This window comes from Mesocricetus auratus, unplaced genomic scaffold (assembly GCF_017639785.1).
Source record: "Mesocricetus auratus isolate SY011 unplaced genomic scaffold, BCM_Maur_2.0 Super-Scaffold_100676, whole genome shotgun sequence".
NCBI lineage: Eukaryota > Metazoa > Chordata > Mammalia > Rodentia > Cricetidae > Mesocricetus > Mesocricetus auratus.
Genome location: NW_024429266.1, coordinates 27,338,629 through 27,363,169, shown reverse-complemented (window position 1 = coordinate 27,363,169; position 24,541 = coordinate 27,338,629). Strand labels below are relative to the sequence as shown.

Below are 24,541 nucleotides of genomic sequence, written 5' to 3'. Positions count from 1 at the left end.
AAATTTGAAAACAACAGAAATTTCTAAAAGTTAGGGAATGGTTATGCAGGGTTTGACCCATTTACATGGTCCGTCATGTAGGAATTGAAGGATTATAAAGTTTTCAGCACTGTGGTAAATATTTATTATTTATGATTAAGTTAAAAATAGGAACTAAAATGTATATATAGAAAAAGAATAGCTAAGGCAGGGAAATCCAGAAAATACTCCTGTAACCAATCACTATATATTATTCACCAAAGTTTTCTTAAAGAACAAGTTATATACAGTGAAATTTGCTGACTTAGGCACAGAGCCAGATAGATTTTGACAACAGTTTTTATTTGTGTCACTATACCCCAAATTAAGAGAAAAGCTGTTTCTTACATCCCATTTGTATTCCTTTCTTCCAATTTCCTGACCCTAGTAAAAACCCATGGTCTGCTTTCTATCGATCTGTAGTTTGCCCTTTCCTAACATTTCATGTAGATCGAATCTTTACTGTTGATAGAGTCTATGCTAGTGTTATGTTTCTGAGTGTCTCCCATGACACCGGGTGTGTGAATAGCTTGCCCTTTTGTGCTTCCTTTGGCATTCCAGTATACAGATGCAGGGCAATTTGGTCCTCTTTTCACTAGTTGCTGGGTGTTTCAAATTTCTCACTGTCACGAGTGAAACTGCACTCACCATTATAGTGCAGGACTGTGTCACCACACTTGTCCCTTCTCTTGGGTAAAGAAGTAAAATGGAGTTATTAGAAACTAGAAACTTGGCTCAGTAGAATGCTTGCTGCTCTTGCAGTAAGTTCTGTAGAATACTTCTGCTCTTGCAGAGGACTCTGGTTCAGTTTCCAACACCCACATGGCTGGTTCCAGTGAATCTGAGCCCTCCTTCTGGCCTCTTAGGGTCTCAGGAATACATGAGGTACACATGCAAATAAAGCACTCATACACAAAATAAAACTAATAAACACGTAAATACAAAACAAAACAAAATGGAGTTATTGGATTACTTCTTGGTTATAAGGCATTTCCAGAGTCAATTTCAAGACAGATATCTTCAGTGTTTGTGTTACAGTTTTCCTAGGTCCTGGAAGGGGACATTGTTGATGCTGCATCTTAACCACTGTAGTGGGTTATATGTAGTGATACTTACATATGGATTTAATACATGTTTCCATAGTGACTAGCAATGCTGGGCATCTGTGGTGATTTGAAAGAAAATGACCTCCAAATGGAGTGGCACTATTAGAAGGTATGGACTTGTTTGAGGAAGTATGTCACTATGGTGGCAGGCTTTGAGATCTCTTTTGTTCAAGCTTCCCTCAGTGTGACTGTCAATCAACTTCCTGCTGCCTGAGTCAAAATGTAAGGACTATCAGCTCCAGAACCACATCTGCCTGCATGCCTCCATCGTCCCCTCCATGGTGATACAGGACTGAACCTCTGAAAAGTAAGAGAGCCACCTCAATTAAATACTTCCTTTATAAGAGTTGCCATGGTCATGATGTCTTTTCACAGCAACAGAAACCTAAGACAGGATCTTTCTATGTTCTTATTTGCAATACACATATCATTGATGACAAGTCTACTGAAAGCCTTCCTTACCACACCCATATTTATAGGACTGTTTTTTATTCTTAAATTCTATTTTTTCTGTATCCTAAATACATAAAGCTACTCATTAGATATGTATTTTCAATTTTTTTCCTAATCCATGACTTTTCTTTACCCTATCAGCTGTGTCATCTTGAGGAGTAAAATTTAAATTTGTGTTACACCTTGCCATTATTTTTCTTTCATAGATTGCATTGTTTGTATTTCATTTCAGAAATCTTTGTCTAACTTCTTATTGCCAAATTTTTTGTCTATCTTCTAGCAATTTCATTGTTTTATCACTGAAGTGTACCATCAGCAGCAGCAGCAGCAGCATTTTGGTTTTTCAAGACAAGGTTTCCCTTTGTAGTCCTAGCTGACCTGGAACTCTGCTCTGTAGGCTAGGCTGCTCTCAAACTCAAAGACCTGCCTGCCTCTGCCTTCAGAGTGCTGGGATTAAAGGCACCACCCACCGGCTTATCTCTGATATTTAAATCTATGATTCATTTCAAGTTTTTGGGGTTTTGTTTTTTTAAATATGGAAAGTGAAGTAAGAGGGTTTTAGATTGTTTTTGGAAATTCTCTCCTATTTCTGAACTTTTGAGAATCTTTTATCATGTATGGTATTGAATTTTCTCAATATCTTATTCTTCAACCATTGAAACTAATTCATCTGGCTTTTCATTTTTTGACAACTAACATGATAAAGTATTTTGACTATTTTTTGAGAGATAAAGCAACTTTTATTCTTGGTCTACACTGTGTTTGTCAATGTCTCAACTTCTGCATGTTGAGAATTTTGATTTGCTAAGTGGTTACTAAGGATGTATGAGGCTGTTGATAATGTAGTTTTCTTTCCACAATATATATATATATATATATATATATGATATATATATATTTGACTTGGGCCTAGTGTTCCCCCTCTTTGCATTCCTTCTGATATTTTCTGTAACAACCTCTCAAGAATTGACATAATGTCTCAGCAAGTTTTGGTACAATTCAGCTATGAATTCATCCTGAGTAGAGCTTTGTTGAAGGGAGGATTTTTAATTTTAAATTCAATTCATCATTTGGTAGTTTTCATGTCACAGGTAGTTTGAATTTTTCCAATTTCTTAATTGCTTTTCAATTTTATCCAAACTGTTCAACCTATTAGCATAAAGCTTCCCTGGCATTTCCTTATCATCCTTTAATGCGTACAGGGACACTAATGGAGTCTCTTTCTCTCTGTTCACATTGTCAACTCTATTTTCCTTTGTTGCTACATCATTTTGGCTACAGGTTTGTCAGTTTATTCTTTTCATCATTTCAAAAATCTCTTTTGCTAATTCCTATTTTACTGTTTCTGGTCTTTTGTTATTTCTCTCCCTCGACTTTCTTTAGATTTTTTTGCATTATTTTAATCAGAAAAAGTCAATAAATAAAACCAAATATGACGGTTGGGACACTATAAAGTAATTTTCCTTTTCAGGTTCCACCAGGGGAAATCTGGGTTTGAACAGAGGACCAGGGACTGCCCTGGTTTCCCAGGACTACAATCAGGAGCAGAACTGATAAGATACTATTTGCTTCTTTTTGAATAAAAACATTTCTCAGTGAAGCAGTGCTACTGTCTGTGAGATTCAAAACAATATATTACTTTCCCACATTAATTTTGATATTAAGTATCTTCAGTTCAGGCCTTAAAATGCCTTACTTTGCTTTCCTCAGCTGGGAAAGTGAAAGAATAACAGAGAATAATCTCTATGTCTAACCTCCAGAGACTATCTTGATAAAAACTATAAAGTGCCCCCAGGAAAACAGCTGTGCCGTGTGATTGCCAAGTATGCTAAGTAGGAGTTTTTCATGAATATCAGCATATTGTCACTAAGTCCCCCGTTTACTTAAGGATGATGATGCTTCATAACTGAAAAGATGTCATCCTTCTCAACAAAGCCACACATGGATGTTTCCTTGGCTACTGAACTGGGCTACCAAAGAGAGCTGACAGTTTCAGTGGGTCTGAAGCCATTATGGTATAGATGTGAAATAGTTCCTACAATGCCTGCACACATGGGCCCCAGCTGGTGGCACTATTTCAGGAAATCCTGGGGCTTTGGGAGAAGGGACCTTGCTCGAGGAAGTGGGTTCTTGGGAGAGTAGGCACTGGTGGATATAGCCGAGTTCTTATTCCAGCCCAAGTTTCCTGTTGATGTGTGAACAACCTATAACCACAAGCTCCTGCCACCAAAGGTCCCAGGACCTCTGAGTGCAAGGGAAAATATAAACACAGTGGAGTTCCAGAAAACTTGTAGGCAGAGGCTTGGAGACAGGGAGAAGGTTGGATCACAAGCCACCTAGGTCAACAGGGACTCAACACAAAACAGTTTCAATCACTCCTACAAGTGACTTTGAAAAGGACGATTTCAATGCACTGAAATAAATTTTAATTGTCTTAAAAGGATAAAATTTTGTAAAATATTTTGTAAAAACGTTAAGAAGAAACTATGACTTAAGTACATGTTAATACTGAGTAATTGAGCCTGAATAAGCAGACATAAGGTGACCTGGGGAGAACAAAAACATACTACATTTGGGCTGAGTTGAGTTTGAGGATAGGGAGGTTTCAAGGTAGAGATGTCCATCAGGGCACAGAACTCCAGCCCACTTCTGGAATTTATGAGCGACTGTAGAAGGGATGTCTAAATAGGTATCAAGGCTAAGAATCTGGAATTCCCCGCTATAGCTGCTTCTACCTAGAAGTCTGTCTCTTTACATGTCTGTCATGAAAGAGAAGTCATGTACAATGATCTGAAAGAGCAATGAAAACTCTAGGGAAATCAGCGCAATGAACAAGAGCTTTACAACAGCTGCAGTGAATACCGCCATTGCTTAAATCTCTGTCTACGAATAAATCACATTTGTGAGTGTTTGTGCTAGTTTCCTGTATTCAGCCTCATGTAACAAAACTGCGAAACTAAAGAAAAAAAGAGAGAAGATTCTTCTGGTAGAAGCACAGACATGAAAAGAACCTAGACTAGGTCAAGGGCTGGCTCAGTGGAGAAAGCGCTTGCTGTTCATGTGAGAGGAGTGCAGATCCCCAGAGCTCACATGGAAGCCTGGAAGGTGTGGCGGCTGCCTGTAACACCAGCACTAGGAAAACAGAGGAGGGCTAGCTCACCTAGCCTGCCACTGAGCTCTGGGTTCAAGTGAGAGAGCCTGCCTCAGTAAGTGAAGTGGGAAACTGATGGGGAAAACACCTTACATTTACTGGTCTCTACATGCTTGTGTTCACACATGCATGGGTACCCACACCCAGCTATGCCCATACATAATGAACACACACACACACACACACACACACACACACACACACACACACAGAGAGAGAGAGAGGGGGGGAGGGAGACAGAGAGAGAGATCTTGAAGAATTTGAAAAGAGAAAATCTGTGTTCGTGCTATTTTATTGTCCTCAAATTCTTTTTGAAGCCATGAAGGACTGTGAGGACTTGCATGATCAGGTCTGGATGTGAGATGAGTTCAGCTTTGCATTTATCAAGGACAACAGCCTAAGTTCAGTTTGGATTCTGGCCCTGTGTCTGCTTCCGTGAGTGAGCAGGCATGAACAAACACAGAGACTTCTCTTAGTACCTTGCATGCAACGGCAACCAAACGTTCCTTTATTCTAAAAAAATGAGCAGTTCTCTCCAGAGAATGTAAAAGGTCAGTGTATGGAGCCTATTTCGAGCTATTTACATGGTTTAAGCTTCCTTCCTTCTACAGATTAGCATTTCTCAGTCTTGATTTCAGCCTTGAAGAAAAATCTTTATTTGGGGTAAGTTCTAAAGAAAATATGCTCATCTATTTCTGAGTTGCTAGAGTGAAGAAAAATCCATGTTTTATGGTACTGAAGAAGTTTCAAGTCCTTTGATATCTTGGATACACACATAATTAGTGGGAGTTTCTCAACTTTACTTCAATCTACCTACTTAATGCTTCCATCAACATATTTGAAAGGCACCTTGATCTCCATCAAGTTGTTGACATATTGGAACATGGAATTAGGAGAAATGTAAATCTTTGTTCAGAACTATGGTCATTCACAATTTGCTCTAGAACAACCCACCCCTTACCCTCTTCGAGGTGAGATTTGTGGGTTTTTTGTGTCGATTCCAATGAAGCAAAATACATCCACAATCTCAAAGTCTTCATGGGATGAGGGACTTTGATAACATTTAGCTGGGTCATCTGCTCAGGCCACATAGGATGGTGACCAAGGTATTGGTTGGGACCACAGTTGTTCTTCATGCAGGCTGCTGGAAGAACTTACTTGTTGGTGCTTATGTGACTGGGGCCAGTGTTTTCTTTCTAACTGCTTCTGGAGACTGCCCTTCTGCACAAACAGAAGGTTCATGACATGGTCATCAGCTTTCTTGCTCCAAAGTAATGCAGAGAAATGTCTGTGTTAAGGGCTTACCTGACTGTCTAGGGCAGTGATTCTCAACCTGTGGTCACGAATGACACTTTCACAGGGGTTGTCTCACATCATGGGAAAACACAGATATTTACATTATGATTCAGAACAGTAACAAAATCACAGTTGTGGTGTAGCAATGGAGATAATTTTATATTTGGTGGTCACCACAACACAAGGAACTGTATTAAAGAGTTGAAGCATTAGTAAGGTTAAGAACCTCTGCTGTAGGATAAGTTGTTACCATGACAGCATCAGTAAGTTTATTTGCCATATAAGGTAATATAATCAAGGAGCGATCTTTCATCCTGGTCACAGGATTCTGCCAGATCCAGGAAGGACAAGGAGTAGGTCATTGGGCATTATGTCATCTTAGAATCCTTGTTTCTGTCAATCCTGAAGCATACTTGCTTCAAATGAGTGAAGCTGTGATATCTGTCACTCTCTCCATCAAGAGAGTAGAATCGGATTTAGCTGGGTAGCTGAGCAAGCCACACATTCTTCAGGCCTTGAACTTTGTACTTGATTTTTTCACCAAAGGCATTAAAATCTTCATCACCCATGGAGCTATTAAGAGACTAAAGGCAAAACAAGAGGTTAAAACTTGAAGAAGTGGGGTCTAATGGGGAGTGTCAGAGATCATTATACATTGAAGTGTTAGTATATTGATCTCTCTTGTTTTTCTTCCTTTCACTTCCTGGCCACCATGAAGTAGGTAACATTGTTCCATCACACTCTACACACTGAGATGCCACCACATGCCACAAAGCAATGGGGCAATTGATGCTGGATGGAAACTTATGAAACAACAAGCCCAGATAAATCTTTCTCTATTCCTTCTTTCCGTCCTTCCCTCTCTTCCTCCCTCTCTCCCTCCTTCCTTTCTTTCCTTCCTTCCTTCCTTTCTTTCTTTTTTTGCAATAAGGGAAAGTTGATTAACATAGGAATTCAGTAAAGCACATGAAAGGTAAATAGAAATTAGGTGTTAACAGAGGATACAGAGACAAATTAACAGTGCAGCCTTGTCTTCCAGTCACTCATCAATAGACTCCAGGGTTGTACCTGATAGAGTCTCCTCGAGTCAAGCCTTCTGCTCCCCAGGTTCCATCTCCTTAGATGCTCTAGTGAAGCCAGGGATGCTGTTTTTCTGCTTAGAATTTCACTCACTATCATGTTTATAAGAAATGTGAAGCAGGGCAATCCAGAAGCATTCTGCTCATGAACAAGCAACGACACCCACAACTGTGTTAAAATTTAGTTGTTTGTTAGTCTCTAGGCTCTGAGACTGAAGAAAATTGAGCAGGATTGAGTTCACTGTCAAATGCCGGGGAGTTGATGTTAGCTCTTATTATCATTATTTCTTCCGAACATAAGTTCCAAGTTCACCATGTAGTGACTTTCCTTACAGCTCCAAGGGATCATTTGAAATAAGGGAGGGCCTTTTCAATTTTTCTCTCCTATTTTGATTATCACATCCTTAGCTCTCATGGAATTTTGTACCAGAGTATCACAGAACCTGGGAGAATGTAGACCTGGCTTCATCCTGCCCTCTTTCCCCACATCTCCCCTTCTTCTTACCTGCCTGTTTTGAATACAGTTCCATGGAAGAACTATGCACATTTGATTCAGCTGTTTTCATTTTGTCTAAGGCAACATTTCTCTTAGATACGTTTCTTACTATGCTGTGTAGTTTATTTCATTTTACCATAATTGGTGGAAATAACTATACAAAGTACTAACTGAATGTTAACATTTGTATTTCTTTGTTTTCCTTATTTAAAAAAAATACCCATCACAACATTTTCTTAACACAACATGTTGATATGAAATTCTAGGGACTTACCTTATTTCACCACCTCACTGTATATTAACCACCCCTGAATCCTTCTGAAGGATTTCCTCATAGGGGCTCTCTAAAGTACATTCATTTAATCCAGCAAAAATCATGTAATTTCTAATATGAGACTTGGGGTTAGACCCTGGGGTGTTAAGATGAGTTAGACATTGTACCAAAGAGTATGATGGACAATGCCACATGTTCTTCTTAGTCTTAAACACACTTAGCTTTCCTGAGCTCATCTTCCCACCCAAAAACGTTCATATATTTATGGCATTGTATTGATCATTTCAAAATAATGGGAACCTGTTAATTTATTTCCCTGGGAATAGGTTTAGCTATAAATCTGTGCAATACATATTATTATTAATATTTTGAAACTTACTTTAGTTTTCTTATTCTATGTACCATGCACATTTGAGCTATAAAGGATTTTGAGGCAAAAGAGCATTGAATGGGGAAAGTAGCCTCATACTCTAGTGTTCGATACTTCCTCTCCAGTCAACAGTGCTGGCGGCTGGACCTTAAAAAGAGGAACTTGGGTCTTGGGTATCCTGGCCTCTCATGTGGACTAATGTTCTTTTCATCAGGATGTAGTTATCTCAGGAGTGGGTTTGATAAAAAAAAAAGGCAAATACACCTCCTTGTTTGCTGATCTGAAGCTTTCTCTACAGTCAGGCTGGCCTGGCTCAAACTCAAGTTTCCTCCTGCCTCTGCCTTCCAAGCACTTGGCTTACAAGCCCATACCACCACACTCCACACTCAACTGTTTTTTTTCTTGTTTCTGTTTTAAAATTCTTTTAAATAGAGTATTGTTGTTGTTGTTGTTGTTGTTGTTGTTGTTGTGTGTGTGTAAGTCAAGTAATCTAACAGGGCCTATAATCTACCCTAGTAAATGAAGACAAAATGTCACTTGTTTTCAAAGAGGCATTTTAGAATTTAATGTACATGTAGAGTAGGTCAAAACTTGCCACTAGATCAGCCCCATATTTTAGTAGTCTAACATAATAAAAGGATATCTTCCTTCTGCCCCACTTCAGTAAGAGATAGCAGAGTAGAGGGCCAGGAAGGATGGTGTCTGAAGGTATGAGGTAGATAGGAGGCCTCCAAATCCTCCACTAGATCCTCTCACTTTGCTGGAAGATGAGGGAGAAGGGAAAGTTGTCCATAGGGCCACTCTTGGATGTCAGTTTGCTGCATATTACATCGTCTAGGACTTGGTCATGTTTTACCTCTACAGGGGAGCCAGGAAAGCTATTTCAGCTTTATACCAGGATGAATTGGAAATGAGTTTGATAATCTCGGTTAGCTTGTCTGGCTGTGGCAGATATAGGCAGAGTGAAAAGTTATGCAATATGGTAGCTACATGGAAAAATAGTACTGGGTATAGACTGAAAACACTAATGAGATTAAGTGGCCACAAAGAGGGGTCAGGTGAAGTCAGAGAAGAAACTCAGAATTCTGTTTCAAAGGCCAGTCAACAGTGAGCCAGGTAAGGAATGTGGCCACACAGTCATCCATTATCAACTGCTTATCTGAAGCTAGAACTCTCTGCTCAGTGCACTTCCTGGCATTCATACAATAGTATCACAGGACCACATTCTTTGGAGAAAAGCCGACTTGGCTCTGGTTTAAGAGCAAAGTTAAAGATATCAACTTAATATTTTAAATGGAACTGATAAAACAAAACATGGAAGAACTTAGAGTTCCGAGGAACTATTGAATACTACTGAATGTCTACAAGCACACATTTAATGAGAGAATAGAAAATCCAAAGAGACCTACTAGGAAGGTAAAGCAGTCAGGCATGGCTCACAACCATAATTCCAGTACCTGGTAGGCTGAGGTGGGATGGTCACCACATATTTGAAGCTAATCTGGGCTACATGGTAAATCCAGGCCAATGTGAGTTACAGAGTATGAGACTCTTCCCTGCTGTGGAACAATCTTTTTGTATGCTGTGAATATGCTTTACTCTCATTGGTTAGTAAAGAGCTGATTGGCCAATAGCTAGGCAAGAAAAGGTTAGGCAGGACTTGTGGGCATAAAGAGAGCATGGGGTAGAAGAGGGTGGAGTCACCAGGAGACTCAGAGAGAAGCAAGTTGAATATGCCATGCTGAAAAAGATATCTCTACGTGTAGAGTGTAAATAAGAAATATGGGCTAATTTAAATTGTAAGGGATAGTTAGTAACAAGTATAAGCTATTGGTTGAACTTTTATAATTAATAGTAACTCTCTGTGTAATTATTTGGGAGCTGGTTGTCAGGAAAGAAAACTTCTGTCTACACTTTCCTACCCACCCCTCACATCAAAACAACAACAGCATTAAAAATCTCCCGGAGTTAATCTGGGTTGCTGTTTTTGACAGTCTAGATGTTTACTACATAGCTTTTATTTCCTGTTTTCTAGTTTTTAAAAATTTATTTACATTTAAAAAATTTTTATGGCCAACCCCAGTTCCCCCTCCCCACTTTCTCCTGGTCCCCACACCTCCCCATCCTACCTCCTTACACTCATCAGAACTGGCAAGGCCTCCCTTGGGGAGTCAACAAAGTCTGACATACCAAGTTGGGTGGAACTAAGCCTCTCCCCACTGAGTCAAGAATGAGCAAGGTATCCCACCATAGAGAATGGGCTCCCAAAAGCCAGTTCATGCATAGGCAAGCACTAAGCTGAGCTCCAGGACTTCAGTTGAAGAGAGGGAGGAGGGATCATATCAGCAAGGGGGATGAAGATCATGATGGGAAGAACCACAGAGACAGATGACGTGAGCTAGTGCAAGCTCACTATCCTGGACTATTTTACAGTTTTAAGGACAGCTAGCATCTGGAAAAATATCAAAGAAACAGGTTGATCTGGGGTCCTTTGCCCTTGTCTTTACACATTTTTTAACATCCAGGGTTGTAATGGTACCTCCTAACCTCCTTCAAAAAGCAGTGCCTATATCCCATTCCCTGATCAGTCCAGTCATTCCATTTCTGTTCCTAGATAGACCAGAGCATAATGTGTAACGTGTTGAAAGAGTACATTCCCTGTCTCTGTTAGTATACATGGACCAGATGAGCTAAGCTTTCTTGTATCAGTTTTGCAGGAGAGCAACAAACCAACAGTATGCATCAATATACATAATCGCATTTCATACAACCTTGAAAAAATACATTTGTATCATTTACTCTTAAACTCTAATGCAGGAGTACCATAGAAGTTAAATAATTGTTTCAAGATTACTGAATCATCCCAATGAAGACATGAGTTTAAATTTACATTTATCTTATTCCCAGATCTCTGTTTTTTGTAAAGCTCAATGATCATGATAATGACTCTATTTTATGAATTATCTTTCTCTTATTTTTTAATTTCATAGTCTTCATAAACAAATTCACATTTTGTGATATGATTCTTGGAGAATCAATGTTCTATGAATAAATGTGTGGTAGCTCAATTTATCTGTTAGGATGCTTTTATATGTTAAAAAACAACAAGCAAGCAGCAAGGCTGCCTGTTTCTCTCATGAGAGGAAGCTGAGATAGAGAAGTTCAGAAGCTGGTTAGTTTAGTAGTCAGTGATGTCACCAGGGCTCCAATATCCATCCTTTATTCTACTTTAAACCACAGTAATTCCAATTGTCCTCCTACAATGGCACCCGGTAGCTTTCTCCTTGCAGGTGTCATAAGCAGATTGCAAAGTTCAAAGGCAAGAAATGAAACTGCTAGACTAGTATCTTGTTTTAGGAATGAGAAAAGCCTTCCCAGAGCCTGAACATACTGCCTTTGATATGTCTTTGCTAAAATGGTAATACATACCCATGCTTAAACTAACTGCTTTCTAAGGAGAAGGAAGTTACTATGCTTGTCACAAGCTATACAGGCTTTGTGGTTACTTAGATTATCAACATGTGAACAAAATTAGAATAAAGATCAAGATAAAATGCATTGCCTTACGATATTTTGAAATCACAAAGATTCCAAATTAATTGATTAGAAACTATATGGGAAAATGTCAAACTAAGACTTGTTCTGTTATTGTGTTGGGGGACTTGTGGATCTCAACTCACAGGAGTAATTTAACACAATACCTGTTTGACATCTTTCTGAAATGGCTTTTCTAATTGCTGTATGACCTCCATTTCAACACACCTGAGGAAGGGACTTGCTGCTTGCAATCTGTTTCCTTTGAGGGCAATTGTTTTTCTCGACATTATTTCTCATGTCAAATAAGTTGCTGTGATAAAATAACCTTGTTGTTTGCTTGTTTAATTGTCAGCCGCAGATGTGCTGTGTAGAAAGAAAAATGGGTTTTAGAGTCAGACAAAGTAAGATATTTCAGTCTGGCCAGTGACTGGTGTCCTGATTGATTTTTGTCAACTTGAGAGAAGTAAACTTCATCTGAGAAAATTCCCCCACAAGATGGACCTATAGGCAAGCCCATGGTGTATTTTCTTGGTTAATGAATGATGGGAGAAGTCCTTCTATGTATATGTTTTTCTGAATGGTTGATAAATAAAGCACTGTTGGCCAATAGGGAAGCAAGATAGTTGGGACTAGGAGTCAAGGAGGATTCTGGGAAATGTAGTCAAGGGTGGAGAGTCACCGTGTGATCCTGGGAAGAGAGGACATATCAGGATGGTGTCCTCGGAAAGATAAGTCCTTATAGAAATATACATATATTAGTAGTCATGGGTTAACACTTAAGACAGAACTAGCCAATGAGAAGCCCTGGACATTGGCTGACAGCATTGTAACTAATAGAGTCTCTGTGTGTTATTTGGGGCTGATGTGGCTCTGGGACTAGGCTGGTGGGAAGAATCCAGTAACAAATGAGTATATGGGTGGGTCCAATTCACTGAGGGCAATGCTACCCTGGGAAAGGTGGTCCTGGGCTGTATAAGAAAACAGGACAAGCAAGCCATGAAGATCAAGACAGTAGCAGCACCCCTTCATGGCCCTTCATCAGCTCCTGCCTCTAGTTCCTGCTTTGAGCTCCTGCACTGACTTCCCTGGTATGGACTGTGACTATAAGCTGAAACAAACCCTTTCCTTGAGAGTTGCTTTTGGTCATGATGTTTTATCAAAACAATAGAAAGCCTAACAGACAACCAGTAGGAAGTTAATGATTTCAGCTTCAAACATGTCCTCTATCGGCTGTATAAGGAAAGCACTTGATTTCTCCCCCTCCCTTCGCAGGCCTTAATTTTCCTAACTGTACAGTGAGTCCTACAGTGGAATCCACTTAGTGAAACTAAGTGAATCAGTATATGCATAGTCTTAACATTTAATATCATTAAAATTAATGATGACCTAAGGAAATGAGTTGAATTCTCTGCAGCTCAGTAAAACTGACAAAGCATCCTTACTTATAAAGTTTATTATAATGACTAAATGAGGCCAAAATACAGAACACAGTCTCTCTCTCTCTCTCTCTCTCTCTCTCTCTCTCTCTCTCTCTCTCTCTCTCTCTCTCTCACCTCTAGCTTTACTTGCCCAATGGCTGCTACTATGCTTCAAATGCTTTATTTCCTTTCCAAATTCATGTTGAAACAAACCTTGTGGAATATCATAGAGTGGTGTGGCCTCTGGGAGGTGATTAAGTCTCATTCTTACTGAACATGTGAACTGCCCGTCCCCTCCAGAGGAAGCAGTAGCAAAATGCTGTTTAGAGAATAGAATGTAGTTCTCCCCAGACACCAATTCCAGCTCTGTGTGCTTGGGTCTAGCTGCCGTGGATTCTCCTCTACTCTTCACGAAACACTCCTTGTAGACGCCATGTGTCTGTGTGGTGCTTGTCTGAAGCTCCCAGAGCTTGACTGCTTTGCACAGTTCCCTGTTTATTGGACCATAATCCTTTCCAGGACAGAGACAAATCTTACTCATTCTACTTTCTGTAATTACAATTCCTGGCACAAAAATTGGTGCTCAACATCTACTTATAACTGAATTCACTTTTCTCCCCTGCTTTCCGTAAAACACAAGTACAGTATAAGGGTTCAATATGTGCAGTTATTGCTATCTTCAGCATTATGTGAAAAATATAATTATTTGCATAGCTAGTTGGATGGAAAATGTAGGGAATGCAAGTATTTGAGACGTCTGTAAAGCTCGGTTCATCTCTTCCCTAACCATAACATCAAATGTCTTCATCTACTATGTCATTCAGTCTGTCCTAGTTTAATGTCCAATTGCTGTAATAAACACAATAACCAAAAGCAACTTGGGTAGGAAAGGACTTATTTGTCTTACATGTCCTCATCATAGTCCATCACCAAGAGAAGTCAGGGCAGGAACTCAAGCAGGAGGCAGAGATAGAAACCATCGAATAAACTGCTTGCTGGCTTCCTCTCCCTAGATTGAAGTTTACTTTCCTATACACCCAGGATGTGCCCAGGCAGCGCCCACAGTGGGTTGGGCCTTCCTACACTAATCATTAATCAAGAAAATGCCACACAGACTTGCCCACAGTCCAGTCTGATGGAGGCTATCCCTCACCTGAGGGTGAGGGTCTTTCTTCCCAGATGATGACTCCAGCTTGTGTCAAGTAGAAAAAAAAAGCGGCAGTGGGCACCTGGAGTTTTATCTACAAAGACAAGCCAATCACTGAAAGGGCTTTATGCCATGTGGACCAGTTTCCTGGTTTTCTCTGCTCTAGCTGGGGCCACATTCTCTGTCTCTGTCTGTGTCTCTGTCTGTGTCTCTGTCTGTGTCTCTGTCTGTGTCTCTGTCTGTCTCTGTCTCTGTCTCTGTCTCTGTCTCTCTCTCTCTCTCTCTCTCTCTCTCTCTTTCTTTCTTTCTTTCTCGAGACAGGGTTTCTCTGTATTGTTTTGGATTCTGTCCTAGAACTCGCTCTGTAGACCAGGCTGGCCTCAAACTCACAGAGATCTGCCAGCCTCTGCCTTCCGAGTGCGGATTAAAGGCATGCGCCACCAACGTCTGGCTGAGGCCACATTTGGAATCCATCATATGTACTGCGGGTAGAAGAATGGTTATGATTTTGCTTTGTCCTTGAAAAGCTTATGGTGCAATGGGAAATGAGGACTGTGGTTTATAAAGCCAGAGCTCCGAGAGCTGCAGACGCGTTCGCTACTTATACAACCAAGCTTGTTCGGGTTAACTGTACTTTCCGTGATTGCCTAAAGTACAAGCTTGATAATTGCTAAACTGCAAAGCATGCTTTGCCCAAATCATTTATTACTGCCCTTCAAATGGTTGCTTGCATCTCTAATAAAACACGATCGGTGTCACATTAAATCAAAACATTGACCCATTCAACTAAGCCCCCTCTCTCTAATGACCTCTTAAGGTAGAGCTTGGGGCAGACCATAATTGAAAGATTCAGGCATTACTCTGGCCTGCCCTGTTACCTGGCAGGATTCACTCAGGCAGCTCTCTGGCCAGGCCAGAGTTCCATGAGACCCAGTCTGCACCCAGGTGCAAAGGACCCCTTTAAAGATCAGACCCCTACGCACTTATGCTCTCTCATCTTCCCTTACTCTCATCCCCTCTCCTATCGCTTACTCCCCTTACCTTCTCTGTCACGTCTGTCTCCCCCTTTCAGTCTCGCTGTAATAGACTATAGTTAACGTGCTCTCCATGGCTGGTGCTGCATCCATCAGGTCGGTTCTGGTTCTGTACCCGCTCGTGTTCCTCCCTCCGCCTCTTCTAATTTCTAACTTTAAACTAATTAACAACATATACAACAATAATGACTTCTAATTTTATGCCATAGATTTAAAGCTTACAACTAGACAACTCTTATGACTTCATGGATTTCCCAGCACAGATTAATTTTAATGTTGCTTAGTGTTCTCTGGGGGAACATCTTACTCTTGCTTATGGATCCTGACATGGGTCTAGCCTCCATATTAGCAGTCCTAAGAAGCTGCTCCACACAATGGTGGCGATTCCTTCCTTTAAGATCTGGGACACTCAATAACTTTTCAGACCCTGCCTACACCTTGCTGGGACAGGGGTGTGAAACTTTGGCTTTGCACTCACTAAGAACCTGCCCGGAAGAACCTTTTTTTCCCCCCAGGAATGAAGTAAAACGAACCATTTCTTCAGGAATGAAGTAAAACGACCCGGAGAGCTGACTGCTTGGACATCAGCTGGGCTGGGCTGTTTGCATACACAGCCTCTCTTATGACACTCTGGCAAGACTTGGTCAGGAAGAGGAGACACACACCAGTGTTTTGATTTCTCAGTCTGCACCCACACCGGCCCTCCCTTCCTGACCTTTCTCTGAACTCTTCCTGAGGTCAGTATTTGATTGGGTCTTTGTTTTATGTTTTGGGCAAGAGTTTTGGGTCAGTTGAGGTCACCTCTCATTTTATCTAAAGCAGTGTGCCCTCCCTCATTCTCAATGGAAACACTTGAACAAAAATACATCTACACATAGTCTTAGTTTTCATTAAGTTTTTGCTCACCAAAGAGGCCACGTTCTTATCCCTGGAGGTGCTTAATGTCTTAAGCAATGTTTTATTAATTTTCTTCCCAAATAATTTCTTAGTCAAACATAAGTTGGCTCAGGTCCTCCAGATTCTGAATCTTGAAGCCCATGGATGTCTTCTGCTTCCTGGAATTTTAACCCAGACATTGTCCTAAAAGATATAATAGAAAGGCAGCATCAAAGAATAGGAAATCCGAATTGAAAAAAAAACAAAACAACAACAAAAAGTTCACATTAATTTCAGTCCTGGTTGTGCTTATTTCTCTACCAATTTTTTTGCAATTTAGTTGAGATAAACTAGCTATCAAAAAAACCCTAAGATGCCAAACTAAATGAAATGATACTGGATTGATTTTAGAACCCACAGTTTTCAACATGGCTAAGCAACACACTTTAAGATTTACCAGGATGAAGCAGGGAGACAAAGTCAGAGGACTGACACACTCCCTTACCTCAATATTAGTACAGTGCAACTATTCACAAAAGAATCAATAGCAAATTAGAGTGATATAAAGAAGGAATATATATTAAACTATATATAGTTTAATAGTAAATTGTGCTCAAAGAAGGGAAATGCAGGTTCAAAAGGCCTTCGAGTACAGCAGGTAGGAGTAATCCCAGTGTTTGACCATGATGTGAGTGGAGGGAATGCTGCCTGAGAACACACTGAAGAAGTTGCCGTGTTAAAACCACTGCAGAGGAACTGAAAGAAACCCAGATTAGAAGGATTCACAAGCAACAACTTGCCCAAAGGAGGAGAGTACAGTGTGATCCCACCAGGTGTGCTACAGAAGGACCCCCAGACGGGGGAGAGCGAGTGAGAGAGTTAGGGCTGAAGAGAATTAAGTTAGGCTGAAAGGCAACTTGGGCTCATGATTTCAGGGCGGCCTTTAAGTTCATTGTGGTGGGGAACTCATGGCGGAAAGCAAGCCACAAACAGCAGTTCATGATGACGGGGCTGTGTGGTGGAGGGAGCTGTTGTTTTCTTTGAATTGGGCTTATTCACCTTCTTCTATACCCATTATTCTTAGGTTTGTTCTTTTCACAGTGTCCCATATTTTCTGGATATTTTGTGTTACGGATTTGTTGGATTTAAGATTCTCTTTGGTAGATGAATCTATTTTCTCTAGTTTATCTTCAGCACCTGAGATTCTCCCTTCCATTTCTTGTATTCTGTCTGTTGTGTTTGCATCTGTAGTTCCTGATCGTTTACCCAGCTTTTCTATTCCAGTAGTCCCCCAGTTTGTGTTTTCTTATTGTCTCTACTCTTTCAGTTTTCAGGTCTTGAACTGTCTGGATTGTTTCCTTCATCTGTTTGATTGTTTTGTTTTTTTGTTTTTCTTGGCTTGTTATCTTTAAGAGATTTGTTGATTTCTTGCATTTTGTTTTGTTTTATTTTTCTTCCATTTCTTTAAGGGATTTTCTCATATCCTCTTTGAGGGCCCCTATCATTTTCATGAAGTTGTTTTTAAGGTCATTGTCTTCTGCTTCATCTGCATTGGGATGTTCAGGTCTTGCTAGTGTTGAATCCCTAGATTCTTGTGGTGTCATAAAAGTCTTTCTGTGTTGAGTGTGTTCTTATACTGTTGTCTTCCCATCTCTTCTTCCAGTGCATACAAGTGGGGTCTCTCCCTCTCCTGGTGGGTGTTGGTTCAAGGCTCTATCCTCTCCTCTCTCCTGGAGGGTGGAGGGGCAAGACAGGAATGACGGCAGATGCTTGATGCTTTGCTCGGCCTCCAGGTCCCTCTGGGGGATTCGTCGGCAGGAAGGGTGTGGTGGTCGCAGGTCAGGGGACTCTAACAGGGAAAAGTGGCCTGGAAGAGCCCCCCATACTCACCTTTCTACTGGAGGGTGGAGGGGCAAGACAAGAATGTCCCTAATAGACTTTTTAACATTTGGTAGTGCCATTCTTTTCCCAATTTCAATCAACTACTACCTAGATTTGAATACTGATGGCTATGTCATTATCAATAGAAGACTTTCTAGATGATGGTCACTCTCAGTAAATTCTTATAAACAACCTAAAAAAATGAGAAAATAAAATTTTTACCATGCTTAGATATACCAAAAAATCTCTGAGTTAATCAATATTCCTGAGGCATGATGCGATTAGAATGGGCTAGGTAACTTAACACTATGCAATTTAATTTCTCTTCAAGATCTAGGTGTGAATTAGACTCTCAGAAACAGGACTATTCTCGGCGATTTGTATTTATGTGAATCTTTCAGCCTGCTCATTGAACACAGCATGCATATTCTATAGACACAAGGAAACTCCAGTATGTTAAGCATGGTAGTCTCCATTTTCTAGCAGGATATTAAGGACCAAAGAATTGCACACAAGTTCACTGTGATATGAGGGGCTTAAAGAACCTTCTAGAAGAGATTAACTTGTGATGAAAGTGCCAAGTAGCCCCATGAGGCTGCTAAACCTCAGGGTATCATATCCTCCCTCTCAATATCTCTCAGCAACTTCCTGTGCACTGCGCCAAAGATCCCATCACTTTAGAATGTGGGGATGACATGCCTGATCCTGGGAGGCAGACACTCTGTTCTAGGGTAGTCTTTTGGAGGCAGCTTCATCTTGTTGCCTGGAAACATATTTCTTAGCTTTCCTGCCAAGAATGTGGGGAGGAAGGTAGGAGGAGCTGTTGGATGCCACCCTTTATCTTCAAAGGATATTCCTTCAATGTCCAATTCCTTTCAGTTGCAGCAGCAGACTGCCTGGAGTATCACGTTCCTCAAAGGGCAGGGAAGAACAGTACAGGTGGGACTTGTTGCCTCTGGTGAGAAGAGAGGGTTTTATATACAGTAGCTGCTATGAAAATCCAAAACATCATTACATCATACATTATCTCTCCTGTGATGGGAGGGGCAAATGCTGAGTTGCAACTAAATCACTCATAGCTGCCAGAACAATGCCTGTGATGGAATAAGCTCTGAAAATTGCTTCTCTTAATTTAATTCGAGTTAAGAGAATTTGGAAACCTAGACTTAACCTAGGGAAATAAGAATAAAAACAGGCTTAGGAGATTAAAGGGAATGACTTTGGTGATTTATTTAGTAGAAAGAATTAACTCATGGTGTTGTCTATTAGTTTTCAAAATGCACTAATACTCTCAGCTAATGTAATCGTCTGAGTAACCCTTTAGTCCAAGTGAAGAAGTTAGGTATCTACACTTGGGCCCATTGTCCATTATGTGTTGTCCATGGAAGACAGTGTGAACTAGAAACTAAGAGCCACCCATCTGGCTCCAAATCCTGAAACATAGAATTATGGGTGTGCTTGGAATAGGATATTATTATTACATCATTTCTAGCATGCTACTTCTTAGACCAAACCACTGGGAGTACAATGACATTTGTGTGTGTTTCAGGGCTTTTGTACTGGGCTTGGCATTCATGTATGAAAGAATTGGGCAGAGCTATCCCTAGGACAGTAGTTATTCATGAAATTCCTATTGTGTGTACACCCATCACCCTGACCTCTCCACCTATCACAGGATCCTGTCACTCAGCCTTCTTCTTCCCTCCCTTGGGAGCAGGAAGATTTTGTCAACAAGTGTGTTTTGGGTTCAGCACTGGGCACCATGGGGAACAAAATAGAGGTTTATTGCAAAGCTCTGGCTCCCAGGAGCCTGAGATGGAGACTAATAAATGTGCACATAGGAAATTCACGGTGCCAGTTGTCTTGGCAGGGGCATTTCCAAGAAAGAAGCGCCAGAGAGCAAGAGAAGTCACAGTAAGCGGGGACCTTTACAGTGGACATCAATGAGAGGCTAAGTAGACCAAAGGGGGCAGGCATGCATCTCCAGCTGGAGGGACATTAGTCAAAGCTTGTCAGACAGTGAAGACTGGAGCAAGAGGGAAAACTGCTCATCTGATTTCTCTTTTGTTAAAAATATGTGCAAGTGCATGTGTGTTCATGTGGTGTGTGTGTGTGTGTGTGTGTGTGTGTGTGTGTGTGAGTGCACAGGTACACATACTTTTTCTCCATACATGCAAGTGGAAGCTAGAGGGTAACTTCAGTTGTTTTTACTTTGTTTTATGAGGCAGAGACTCTCATTGGCCTGCAGGTCACCAAACAGGTTAGACGGAATCATGTAAGCTCCCAGGATCTGTCTATCTCTACCTTCCCAGCACTGGAATTAGAAGCATGAGCCACCCTGTCAGGCTTCCCCCTCTTCCTTTCATGTGAGTTCTGGGAAATAAACTCAGGTACTCATGCCTGCAAGACAAGCACATTACTATCAACCCAGACCCTCAAGCAATTTCTACACAGGAGGGTACAGGAGCAATGGGCAGAGGCTTATCTTTGTTTGATCATATTGCAGGAATGCCATCCTTGCTAGATATGTCTATATGATTGACCATTATACTCTTGGAGATGTGGACTGCTCACACTTAGTGTATTCAATTCTGGGGGAAGAGAAAGTTGTAGGGAGATAGGAGAGAAGGAGTGAGAAGGATGTAGGTTTCTGCTAAACATATTGCCTCATGGGAAAAAGCAGTTCACAAGACACATGTCCTCCCTTATCTTCAGAGGCTGATTTCTGCCACTGACTTTCCACTGGGAGATTTCCCATTTTCTTCTGTCTCTCCTGCTCAGTACATGCTTTTTCTTCTTATGGAATATTTGGTATTTTTAGTCCAAGCAGTTGCTGTGGCAACCACTAGAGCTGAACATTTTGTTTCCCAAGAACAAATGCTTGCTTAAATATAAAAGCTATTTGCTGTTGTTCAAAAGAACTGAAATTTCTAGCATGTAATTCAGATCATGTGAATGAAATTGACATTTCTCTCCTTGTATGGGTTCCCAGCATGGTAATATTCTCCAGGGCCAGGTGAGATATGATTAGTGTTTACACCAGATGTGGTGATACTTTTCAAAATGGAGAAGAAGAAAATATTTTTATGATGCTTTCTTCATGCTCCACCATTTTGGAAGATCTTACCAAGGAGTATTCCAGACAAGGATGCTGGGGAGCACTTCTTCACTTCTTCCTCCTTTAAGGGGGAAGGTGCATTCATAGGCAACCTTGTCTGGCCTTTCAATGCAGAGATGCCATCTCGTTTGTGCTTAGCTTACCTGAAGACAGTACTATCATTGAAGAAAAATGACTTTATGTTCAGTATTTTAACTTTTCTTTACTTTCTAGAAAGTTCCTTGACCATGTCTGAGTATTCTTTTGATTTTTTTTTACCCCAAGAACACTGCATACACACATTATGGACTGTAGACTGCAAATATCTCTATTTTGGTATCCAAGATTCTAGAGTTTATTCTGGCTTCCAGGTTTTTTTCAAGTACATTGGAGTGTAAGAAACGACCTCCTACACATTGAAATGAGAAATTCTTAACACTGGCTCTGTGAACTTGGGTGAAAAATTTTCACAACATTATTTTTGCTAACCTCAAATAGAGATTCATCATTCTCTTTCTCTATAAATATAGATAACAGAATTCTGATGGTCATTTTGTCACTACTTTAAGCCTTATTGCATTATCTTTGTAAGAATTACACCAAAATTTTGTGCCTTTGTATCATTATGTTGAATACACACACACACACACACACACACACACACACACACACACCCTGGGTGGGGTGTCCTAAAAAGTTCTTTTCATGTTGGGAATCATATTTGAATAAAATTGTTTTCTATTATAATGTTATATTTTATATACTTAAATTTTGTTTTGAGAAAATGGTCTACAGGTTTTCCAGACTGCCAGAAGGAGCCCACAATGCACCAGTCACTTCCTAAGGCCTTGTCCATGCAACAGCATGCTGCCGTTTCTGCATTGCTGGCAAGCCAGGTCTGAAGGAATCAGTTCACTGAAGTTTGAGTCACGTTACTCTCTAGCATGATTTGGGTTATTTTTGGTTTTATGAGACAGAGTTTCTCTGTATTGTTTTGGAGGCTGTCGGTCCAGCCCGGCCTCCAACTCACAGAGATCCACCTGCCTCTGCCTCCCGAGTGCTGGGATTAAAGGCGTGCGCCACCAACGGATTTTGTTAAAGATGTGGTGCTTTGGATGAGATGTCTCCTATAAGTCTGTACATTTGAGTATCTGGTCCCCAGTCATTGGCCCTGTGTGCGTAGGTTGAGGAGGTGTGGCTTAGCCAGAGGAAGTACATCACTGGGGGTAAGTTTTGAGAGCTTAAAGACTTGGCCATTTTGCATTTCCTCTCCTTGATTCCTGTTTGTTTTTTTGAGATGTGAATCCTCAGTTCTCAGCTTCTAGCTTTAGTCACCATGCCTGACAGCTGCCATACTTTCCAGCTGTGATGGCCAAGGACTCATCCCTCTGAAATTATAAGCCCTAAATAAAACCCTTTCTATGAGTTATCTTAGTTATGGTGTTTTTTCTCAGCAATAGAAAAATAACTAATACAAGAATCTTGCCTTCATTAGTTGGGAAGATCAAGATATTTTTCTTTGCTGAAGAACCTGTTGGTAACAGTTAACTATAACCCCAGTCCTGCTGTACACTATATTCATAATCTTTGAAAGCTACAAATCTTATTGACATTCAGAGACAATCCCAAGGCAGATGTGGCATCAGGGTATCATCAAAATGCAGAGATCAAATGGAGTATTTGAAGCAGGAAAAGACTTGTGGTGGTTTGAAAGCAATTGGTCCCAAAAGGAGTGGCACTAATAGGAGGTGTGGCTTTGTTGGAGTAGGTACGGCCTTGTTGGAGGAAATGTGTCACTGTGGAGGCAGGCCACTTCCTGTTGCCTGCTGGTCATGATGTAGGTAGGACTCTCAGTTACTTTTCCAGCACCATGTCTGCCTGCATGCCACCATATCCCACCATAATGATAATGGATTCAACTTCTGAAAATGTAGGCCACTCAATCAAATGTTGTCTTTTCTTTATAAAAGTTGTCATGGTCATGGTGTCTCTTCACAGCCATAGAAACTCTAACTAAGACAAGCCTTACTAGGGAAATTACAGTGTTGGCTCAGGGAAAGATGAGGGCAAGTTACCAGAGGTTGTCTAGAAATCAGGGAATTTACAGACCCTTGGGTTATTGTCACTGATATCCTTGTCTGTGGTTACACCAGATAATGTGATTCACCGATGGATACCTGGAAGCCATAGAACAATGTCATACCACCTGTCTCCCAGGCCCACACAATTCACACCACTGCTCATCGCTGCTGTGGGAATCTTTCTGTTTCCTTCCTGCTTTTCAGATCCAGCACTTTGTTTTCCTGGTTCTAACCTTGCTGGTTGGACTCAGGAAAACAGGTCCAGTAACATAACTGGGTACTGCCTTAGCTAGGGTTTCTGTTGCTGTGAGAAAAACCATGACCATAACAACTTGGGGAGGAAAGTTTTTTTTTTCATAATACAACTCTCAAGTCACACCCCATCACTAATGGAAATCAGGGCAGGAACTGAAGGGAGAATCCATGGGGAGTGCTGCTTACTGACTTGCTATCCTGCTTTCTTATATACCCCAGGACCATCAGCCCAGGGGTGGCACTGCTCATAATGGATTGAATCTTCTTTCAACAGTCATTAATCAATAAAACTCCCCCACAGACTTGTTCATTGGTCAATATGGTGGAGGCATTATTGTAATTGAGGTTCTGTCTTCTCAAATGACAAAAACTAACTAGGACATGAATACAGATCAGCCGATGAGCATAAAGCCAGCATACAAGGTGACATACGTGGTTGGTACAATAGATCTTTTGAGGAAAACTTGCAATTTTGTTTTTGTTATCTTGTTGACTTGTATCTATAGAGAATCCATACATGTCTCCTCTGAAGTATAATCTTTACACTTGCAAAGAGTTAAGTTTTTAAACTGACTGTGGTCAGTTTTAAACAGATTGTGGCCTCTTAAGTTCTGAATTTCAATAACTCTGAAGGTGTGGTTTCTTGGAATTCAGTCACTGGAAGTGAAGGTTGAAGTCTCTCTTCATGAATGTTGATAAATGAGCATGTCCTTGGAAAGTAGAGCTTGTTTGCCATTATAGAAGATTTTACTTGAGTTTCCCAGAAAGCTTGTCAATCTCCTCATTTTTTACATGGCATCACATGACAGTGCCTTAGACATAAGTCCTGATTAACACGAAGCATCAAAGTGCGATACGATTAACTACTCTGAAAAATCTGCTAATCTTTTCCATATCCCCTTTTACCACTTCCTCTACTCACTCCATCTCCACATCATCATGTCAAGTGGAGGAAAAACAGGCCAAGAGTGC

At 40.7% G+C, this 24,541-nt stretch overlaps 2 long non-coding RNA genes across 2 annotated transcripts in view; one reads left to right on the top strand and one right to left on the bottom strand.

Moving 5' to 3' along the window:
• Positions 1–24,541, top strand: part of LOC121137050 — a 96,896-nt gene that overhangs the window by 40,881 nt on the left and 31,474 nt on the right. The gene's annotated exons all lie outside the window — the stretch shown is intronic.
• LOC121137049 lies at positions 6,238–16,061 on the bottom strand. The gene is made up of 3 exons (XR_005874254.1): positions 15,913–16,061; positions 12,006–12,143; positions 6,238–6,608 (listed from the first exon to the last, which is right to left on the bottom strand). It is a non-coding gene; the product is annotated as an uncharacterized LOC121137049 (long non-coding RNA).